Here is a 10000-nt window from a genome sequence, read left to right as displayed (position 1 = left end):
GTAGGTACGGTGTGTGTGTGTGTGTGTGTGGAGGTAGATCTGCTGTGTGTGTGAGAGGGGGTAGTTATGGTGTGTGTGTGTGAGGGAGTAGGGATGGTGTGGGGGTGTGTGTGTGAGGGGGTAGTTATGGTGTGTGTGTGTGTGTGTGAGGGGGTAGGGATGGTGTGGGGGTGTGTGTGTGAGGGGGTAGTTATGGTGTGTGTGTGTGTGTGAGAGGGGGTAGGGATGGTGTGGGGGTGTGTGTGTGAGGGGGTAGTTATGGTGTGTGTGTGTGTGTGAGAGGGGGAAGATATGGTGTGTGTGTGTGAGGGGGTAGATTTGGTGTGTGTGTGAGAGGGGGAAGGGATGGTGTGTGTGTTTGAGGGGGTAGAGGGTGCAGGTCTGTTGATGTGTAGAGTTGCATGAGAGAGTTTCTGCATAGTGTGTGTTTGTGCTGGAGTAGTGTGTGTGTGTGCGACTGACACCATATGTGGAGGTGTGTGTGTGGTTGTCATGGTAATGCTGTCAGAGGGGCGTGGTCTAAGTAGTTCTGAACTCTCATTTTCCTCAGACGATAACGGTCGTGTGTGTGAATCAACAAGCTCTACTTCTTCCTCAGATGATGCTGGGTCTGTGTGTGTGAGAGTGTGTGTGTGGCCTGTGTGTGTGAGAGTGTGTGTGTGGCCTGTGTGTGTGAGAGTGTGTGTGTGGCCGGTGTGTGTGAGAGTGTGTGTGTGGCCGGTGTGTGTGAGAGTGTCAACAGGGTTTACTTCCTCCTCAGAGGAGACAGCAGGTGTGTGTGAGATGGTGTGTGTGTGTGTGAGTGTATCTGGACGTGTGTGTATGAGAGGGTGTGTGTGTGAGAGAGTGTCAGTAGACTTTACATCAGATGAGACAGCAGCTGTGTGTGAGAGTGTGTGTGTGTGTGTGAGTCTATCGACAGGCTTCGCATCTTCCGACACAACAGGACGTGTGTGTGTGAGGGTGTGTGTGTGGGTGAGTCTGCCCACAGGCTGTACTTGTGTTGTGTGTGCCATGTGTAGAGTGTGTTGTGTGTGTGTTATGTCTGCTGCTGGGGAGGTAGCGTGTGTGTGTATTACATGATGGGCTTTGTGTGTGTGTGCTGTGTGTGTGACAGGAGCAGTTGTGTGTGTGCGCACTGTGTGTGTGTGTTCTGTGTGTGTGCGCACTTTGGGTGTGTGTGCTGTGGGTGTGTGTTCTGTGTGTGTGTGTGCTGTGTGTGTGTGCACTCTGGGTGTGTGTTCTGTGGGTGTGTGTGCTGTGTGTGTGTGTGCTGTGGGTGTGTGTAATGGAACTGCATCTGTGTAAGGTAGCGTGATGTGTGTGTGTGTGGGGGGTGGGGGTGTGTGAGCGTCTGTGTAAGGTAGCGTGATATGTGTGTGTGTGTGTGGGAGGGGGGCGTCTGTGTAAGGTAGCGTGATGTGTGTGTGTGCGTGTGGGATGGGGGTGTGTGTCTCTGTGTAAGGTAGCCTGCTGGGTGTGTGTGTGGGGGGTAGGTTTGTGTCTGTTGAAGGTATGGACTGATGAAACGGTGTGTGGGGGGTGTATGTGAGTGTGTGCTTGTGGGGTGTGTGTGTGAAGAGTTGCTTCTTAATGTTGTCTTGACCTGAAACAGTCCCACAAGTGCACACACACTATTGTTGTGAGATTCATGCAGATTACACAAGTGCACACACACTATTGCTGCAGATTACACAAGTGCACACACACTATACAGATTACACAAGTGCACACACACAGGCTCTGTTCCAAACGAGAAAAACGGCTGCCTTCTAAGATATCTAACTAGAGAGCAAGGCAGCAAGTGCCGTTCGAAACCGATTTAGCCGTTTTCACTGCCTTCCGAGATATCTTAGATTTCCCAAATAACGGTCAATTTTGAAGGCAGCTTGGATGTACACTTCAAGCTGCCTTCTACCCATAATCCTTTGCGGCAACGTCTGAATCAGCCATGAAAGCAAATCATACATGGCTGCCGATATCGGTAAATGACTGCTGAATCTGTCGAAATGTCATTTGTGTGACGTTATTTAGCTTGGATTTGTTCAAAGTAGATGAGAAATAAACTATTTACTATCTGAGTATACCGTTGTTGTACCCACTAATAACGCCTGGTCTGATATATTAGCTGCCAGTGAAACTAATTTATACCGTTAGCCTGCTAGCGTATGTAAGCTAATTTACTTTAACGTCAGGCTTTTGCTAACGTAATACCGTAGTGTTAACCAAAGATTCTAGAGTGCTACGCTCAGTTTCAAACAACGCATTTAATCTGAAGTCATGTCTAGTGAGAGAGCTCTCTGTTTATGGAGGGAGGCAGTAGGCAGCTGAGCCAGTATTGCTGTAAGATTCATGATTCCAGCAATGTGCTTTTTACAGGCAGGCCTTCCTAGAAACACTATCAAACAGCTTCAGACGCAGACCACAGTGTAAGGACACCTTTGCCCTCTGCTCCACAGTAATGCCCCCTGTACGGATACTTTCTGCCCTCTACTCTACAGTAATGCCCCTTGTAAGGATACTTTCTGCCCTCTGCTCCACAGTAATGCCCCCTGTAAGGATACTTTCTGCCCTCTACTCTACAGTAATGCCCCTTGTAAGGATACTTTCTGCCCTCTGCTCCACAGTAATGCCCCTTGTAAGGACACCTTTGCCCTCTGCTATTCAGTAATGCCCCTTGTAAGGATACTTTCTGTCCTCTGCTCCACAGTAATGCCCCTTGTAAGGACACCTTTGCCCTCTGCTATTCAGTAATGCCCCTTCTAAGGATACTTTCTGTCCTCTGCTCCACAGTAATGCCCCTTGTAAGGACACATTTTCACTCTGCTGTACAGTAATACTCCCTGTAAGGATACTTTCTGTCCTCTGCTCCACAGTAATGCCCCTTGTAAGGACACCTTTGCCCTCTGCTCTTCAGTAATGCCCCTTGTAAGGATACTTTCTGTCCTCTGCTCCACAGTAATGCCCCTTGTAAGGACACCTTTGCCCTCTGCTATTCAGTAATGCCCCTTGTAAGGATACTTTCTGTCCTCTGCTCCACAGTAATGCCCCTTGTAAGGACACATTTGCCCTCTGCTGTACAGTAATGCTCCCTGTAAGGATACTTTCTGCCCTCTGCTCTTCAGTAATGCCCCTTGTAAGGACACATTTGCCCTCTGCTGTACAGTAATGCTCCCTGTAAGGATACTTTCTGCCCTCTGCTCTTCAGTAATGCCCCTTGTAAGGACACCTTTGCCCTCTGCTCCACAGTAATGCCCCTTGTAGGCCTGGGTGACAGCTCAGGCGTTTTAACACACCTAACTAACACATCTAACACTTAGAGGTTTCAACACACCTAACTAACAATACTTAGAGGTTTCAACACACGTAACTAACACACCTAACACTTACAGGTTTCAACACACATAACTAACACACCTAACACTTAAAGGTTTCAACACACCTAACTAACACACCAAACTAACACTAAGGGTTAGGTTTAGATCCTACTCAACATGCTGTGATCACATTACAAGCTTGCATGCGTGCGTGCGTGCGTGCGTGCTTGCGTGCGTGCCTGGGCAGTGGTTGAGCAGGTCTGGCTGGAGGGAAGAGTTCACGAAGCAGCCGATAGCAGATTGGTCACAATCACAGAATGCTTCCTCACACCAGTCAGACGCATCCGCCACTTAGAACAGACATCAGATCAATCAATCAATCAATCAATCAATCAATCAATCAAACAGATGCATGAGCCAATAAGAACAGAAATCAGATCAATCAATCAGATGACCCAATAACCCAAGTATACAAAGAGAAAAGCTCATATAATCAGACAAATAACCCAATAACCCAAGTACACAGAGAAAAGCTCATACAATCAGACAAATAACCCAATAACCCAAATGCACAAAGAGAAAAGCTCATACAGTCCCCTCCAAAAGTATTGAAACACACACTAAAGTTGACTATATAAAATCATCTTTTGGAAATTGATCTTAATGCCTTAAATGAAAAAATGAGGAAGGGGACTGTATAATCAGGTCATTTTCGGAGTCCAGCTCACAGATCAAATACCCTTGCGCCTTGGCATTAAATACCTATACCGAATGCGCCTTGGCATTAAACACCTATACCGAATGTGCCTTGGCATTAAATACCTATACCGAATGCACCTTGGCATTAAATACCTATACCTAATGTGCCTAATAGGCCTTGGCATTAAATGCCTATACCGAATGCGCCTTGGCATTAAACACCTATACCGAATGTGCCTTGGCATTAAATACCTATACCGAATGCACCTTGGCATTAAATACCTATACCTAATGTGCCTAATAGGCCTTGGCATTAAATACCTATACCTAATGTGCCTTAGCATTAAACACCTATATCGAATGTGCCTTGGCATTAAATACCTATACCGAATGCACCTTGGCATTAAATACCTATACCTAATGTGCCTAATAGGCCTTGGCATTAAATACCTATACCTAATGTGCCTTAGCATTAAATACCTATACTGAATGTGCCTAATGCGCCTTGGCATTAAATACCTATACCTAATGTGCCTTGGCATTAAATACCTATACCGAATGTGCCTAATGCGCCTTGGCATTAAATACCTATACCGAATGTGCCTAATGCGCCTTGGCATTAAATACCTATACCGAATGCGCCTAATGCGCCTTGGCATTAAATACCTATACCTAATGTGCCTAATGCGCCTTGGCATTAAATACCTATACCGAATGCGCCTTGGCATTAAATACTATACCTAATGTGCCTAATGCCCCTTGGCATTAAATACTATACCTAATGTGCCTAATGTGCCTAATGTGCCTAATGCGCCTTGGCATTAAATACTATACCGAATGTGCCTAATGCGCCTTGGCATTAAATACCTATACCTAATGTGCCTAATGCGCCTTGGCATTAAATACTATACCTAATGTGCCTAATGCGCCTTGGCATTAAATACTATACCTAATGTGCCTAATGCGCCTTGGCATTAAATACCTATACCGAATGCGCCTTGGCATTAAATACTATACCTAATGTGCCTAATGCGCCCCTGCGCCTTGGCATTAAATACCTATACCGAATGCGCCTTGGCATTAAATACCTATACCGAATGTGCCTTGGCATTAAATACTATACCTAATGTGCCTAATGCGCCTTGGCATTAAATACCTATACCGAATGCGCCTTGGCATTAAATACCTATACCGAATGCGCCTTGGCATTAAATACTATACCTAATGTGCCTAATGTGCCTTGGCATTAAATACTATACCGAATGCGCCTTGGCATTAAATACTATACCTAATGTGCCTAATGCGCCTTGGCATTAAATACCTATACCTAATGTGCCTAATGCGCCTTGGCATTAAATACCTATACCTAATGTGCCTAATGCGCCTTGGCATTAAATACTATACCTAATGTGCCTAATGCGCCTTGGCATTAAATACCTATACCGAATGTGCCTTGGCATTAAATACTATACCTAATGTGCCTAATGCGCCTTGGCATTAAATACCTATACCGAATGTGCCTAATGCGCCTTGGCATTAAATACCTATACCTAATGTGCCTAATGCGCCTTGGCATTAAATACCTATACCTAATGTGCCTAATGCGCCTTGGCATTAAATACTATACCTAATGTGCCTAATGTGCCTAATGCGCCTTGGCATTAAATACCTATACCTAATGTGCCTAATGCGCCTTGGCATTAAATACTATACCTAATGTGCCTAATGTGCCTAATGCGCCTTGGCATTAAATACTATACCTAATGTGCCTAATGTGCCTAATGCGCCTTGGCATTAAATACCTATACCTAATGTGTCTAATGTGCCTTGGCATTAAATACCTATACCGAATGTGCCTAATGTGCCTAATGCGCCTTGGCATTAAATACCTATACCGAATGTGCCTAATGCGCCTTGGCATTAAAAGCGCAGGAGACTTCATGACCCGGCACAGATTCAACGTTGCGGGTGACTGGGACCAACAAATACAGGAAATGATTACTGAATACACCACAAGGTTGCAAAGCATGTGTGTGTGTGTGTGTGTGTGTGTGTGTGTGTGTGTGTGTGTGTGTGTTACCACAGCTGGTGTGTGTGTAGGAACAGGTGAAGTTGGTGTTTGTTGGAAATCTTCGGCTGCAGTTCTGAAGCTTCAGTTTCTCATGGCATCTTCTGTGTAACAAACAGCACCTGCACATACACATATACAAACAAACACACACACACACACACACACATTAACATCTACCCACACACACACACTCACGCACACACATTAACATCTACCCCCCCCCCCCCGCCCACACACACACACACACACACACACACACACGCACACACATTAAGGTCTGGGGCCTTTTCAGGCACTTTGAGGCAGTCAGCTATACCTGCTATAATGAGATTTTTAAGTTTTTCATCTAACTAAAAACATCTTTGCAAAAGTGGCACAAATGGTTATATTCTAGAGGTCCTCCACAATAATTATGTGAGAGTAAAGTGGATGTAATGAAATTACTTTTTATTATAATTCTGTATAAACACAACTATTTAAAAAATATATTTTCAAAGGTCAGAGGTCAAAGGTAAAAAACACACTATAAATATATCGAGCTAAGACTTTTGAAGTTTGAACCTGGAAAACAACGGTGTTGACTCCATATGAGTAAAAAGAACATTGAAAAGTGTTAAGTAGTTTTACTACAAATTGGAAAAAAGTCAGACTAAATTGGTAATTTAGTGAGTGGCTCTTTCAAATGCAAATTAAGGTGAATGGGCCTTTTGAATGGGCCAGCTGCAGGTGAGAGGACTGAAATCCTAGGATTTTCTTTTATTGTTTTTACAAAGTGCCATTGATACTGTACATTCTCTTCTAAAAGATATATATTTGGAAACTAGTTGAATAAAGGTTTCTAATGGTGTTACTTATATGTTTCTAAGACAAAAATTGGCAGAGATTGAGATGTGTGATTGGAACAGTTTTTCAAATCCCCAGGGGGGATTTAGACTCCAGAGGGTCAACATCTACCCAGCTTTAGAAATGTAGAAACATGAAGCACCTCTCCTGCCCAAAATAAAGAGATAGCTCAGTGTGTGTACCAATCAGCATGGAGGAACTGCTGCATGAGTTGTCATCTACCAATCAGCATGGAAGAACTGCTGCATGAGTTGTCATCTACCAATCAGCATGGAGGAACTGCTGCATGAGTTGTCATCTACCAATCAACATGGAGGAACTGCTGCCGGACGCTGCAACCATGTGACGCCATGTTTTTACAGATGTGGGCGGCCAAATGCTAACTGGCTGAAGCTAACTGGCTGAAGCTAACTGGCTGAAGCTAACTGGCCGAAGCTAACTGGCCGAAGCTAACTGGCCGAAGCTAACTGGCCGAAGCTAACTGGCTGAAGCTAACTGGCTGAAGCTAACTGGCTAATCCTCCAAATCCTGACCCTGGTGAGTCCTGTCCAGTGGACCTGTGCTTTCCAGGTGCCTTGGGATAGGTGCACTGTGTGTGTGTGTGTGTGTGTGTGTGTGTGTGTGTGTGTGTGTGTGTGTGTGTGTGTGTGTGTGAGTGATACCTGTCGAGTGGATCCCTGCTCTCTCCAGGTGCGTTGTGATAGGTGCAGTGTGTGTGTGTGTGTGTGTGTGTGTGTGTGTGTGTGTGTGAGTGTGTGTGTGTGCGTGTGATACCTGTCGAGTGGATCCTTGCTCTCTCCAGGTGCGTTGTGATAGGTGCAGTGTGTGTGTGTGTGTGTGTGTGTGTGTGTGTGTGTGTGTGTGTGTGTGTGTGTGTGTGTGTGTGTGTGTGTGTGCGTGTGTGCGTGTGATACCTGTCGAGTGGATCCCTGCTCTCCCCAGGTGCGTTGTGATAGGTGCAGTGGCATCCATAGTTACTGAGGTGGGAGGGGCAGTGGGAGGAGCTACAGCGCAGCTGTGCCGAGAAGAGAAGCAGATTGGCCAGATCCTCCATGATGTCATTCAGCCAGGAGAACCTCAACCCAGCACAATCTACACACACACACACACACACACAAACACACACACATACTGTACTATAGAGCGCGACAGTCCCGCCCACTGCTGATTCCAGAAGTAAGATTCCAAAACAATTTCTCCATTGACAACCGGAGAGTAAGCCATGCAATCATAACGTCCGGTAGACTTAAACCCAGCTACGGTGTGACCAATCGTAACCGTCCGGTAGACTTAAACCCAGCTACGGCGTGACCAATCGTAACCGTCCGGTAGACTTAAACCCAGCTACGGCGTGACCAATCGTAACCGTCCGGTAGACTTAAACCCAGCTACGGTGTGACCAATCGTAACCGTCCGGTAGACTTAAACCCAGCTACGGCGTGACCAATCGTAACGTCCGGTAGACTTAAACCCAGCTACGGCATGACCAAGCCATTGTACCTGCTCATATAGATGCCAAAATGTAATGGGACATCAACCTTGTTTTGAGAAAAAAAAATATTTGCGATTTAACGACCAATATGGAAAAGGAATACACAAATCATACACAATTTTACCATGTTTTATCTGAATCCTGAGAGATTTTTATATGACAGTGAAACCAATATAAGATCCTTAGTAAATCTGTGTAACCTGAAACATATAAAACTTTGTAACCTGTAAGGGCTTTATATGACGTTGTATGAGGAAAATGAGAAATGGGCCACTTTCAGTAAATCACACAAGTTTTTTCTATTTCTTTTTCATATGGGGAGAGAGTAGGTACTACACTACCCAACATCCTAACGTGTAAAACTGGTGAAAGCAGAGCCTTTGATTGGTAGAGATCGCCGTTGCCATGGCAATCCCAAACAAACCTTCTCAACTTTTCCCACGTCTATCGTCCGGCTATCGTCTCACTGGAACTTCAAAACTTAAAATGGCTGCAGGGCTGTCGGAACCGATGTGTGGCCTTCCGAAAAAGAACGTTTTTCTCATCTTGAAGGTTGAATTTACTCAATGGAAACGGTAGGAAGTAATCATCTTCTTTTCTCAGATTAATACGGAACCATATTAAACTATCGTTAGGCTGCAAATGTTGGAAATGTGTGTACTTTTGCAAAGCATCACGGAATTTGAGTTCTTTAACTCGGAATTTAAAATATGTACACAGTCTTGTACCTTTGCCTTTTTTTTGTTTTTCTGATAGTTTTATTGCCAAAATGATGAGTTGTATAAGAATGAGTCACGCCGTAGCTAGTTAGCCTAAGGCTCTATGGTCTAAAACTCTTTACAGACGGATATGTGTCATGTCGTAGCTAGTTAGCCTAAGGCATGGTCTAAAACTCTTTACACACGGATATGTGTCATGCCGTAGCTAGTTAGCCTAATGCTCTATGGTCTAAAACTCTTTACACACGGATATGTGTCATGCCGTAGCTGGTTAGCCTAAGACATGGTCTAAAACTCTTTACAGACGGACTTTTCCAGACGTCAATGGGAGAAATGAATGAGAAACTTACATCCGGAACGTAAGCTCTCTTGGAGGAGGGGTGGGACTGTCGAGCTCTATTGCTCCTCCTAGTTGGGTGAACACTATTGCTCCTTGTACAAACACACACACACACACACACACACACACACACACACACACACACACACACACACACACACACACACACACAAACACACTTGTACTGTACATTTCCTCTGTGTATGGAATACACTATACAGCAGGCCTATTCAACTAGCGGCCCGCGGGCCAGATGTGGCCCGCTTCAAATTTCCTGTGGCCCGCGTGTCTCGTCATGAGAATGAACTCGCTTTAACGGGTGTGCATATCTTCATATGATTGGCGAGTAGCGCACTGTCGGCCCGCCCCTATTGGCCAGACTATATCTTCACTCAGAGAACACAGCACATCACTACACAAACTGACATTTCCAACTGTGTAACTAGTTTTAAATGTTATCATTAAATGTTGATTAAATTACGATTTCTTACCGCCAAAGATTCTAAACCTCGAGCGTGC

Source organism: Sardina pilchardus, chromosome 2 (assembly GCF_963854185.1).
Source record: "Sardina pilchardus chromosome 2, fSarPil1.1, whole genome shotgun sequence".
Taxonomy (NCBI): Eukaryota; Metazoa; Chordata; class Actinopteri; order Clupeiformes; family Clupeidae; genus Sardina; species Sardina pilchardus.
The sequence above is the reverse complement of the archived record's forward strand: the minus strand, read 5'-3'. Positions refer to the sequence as shown.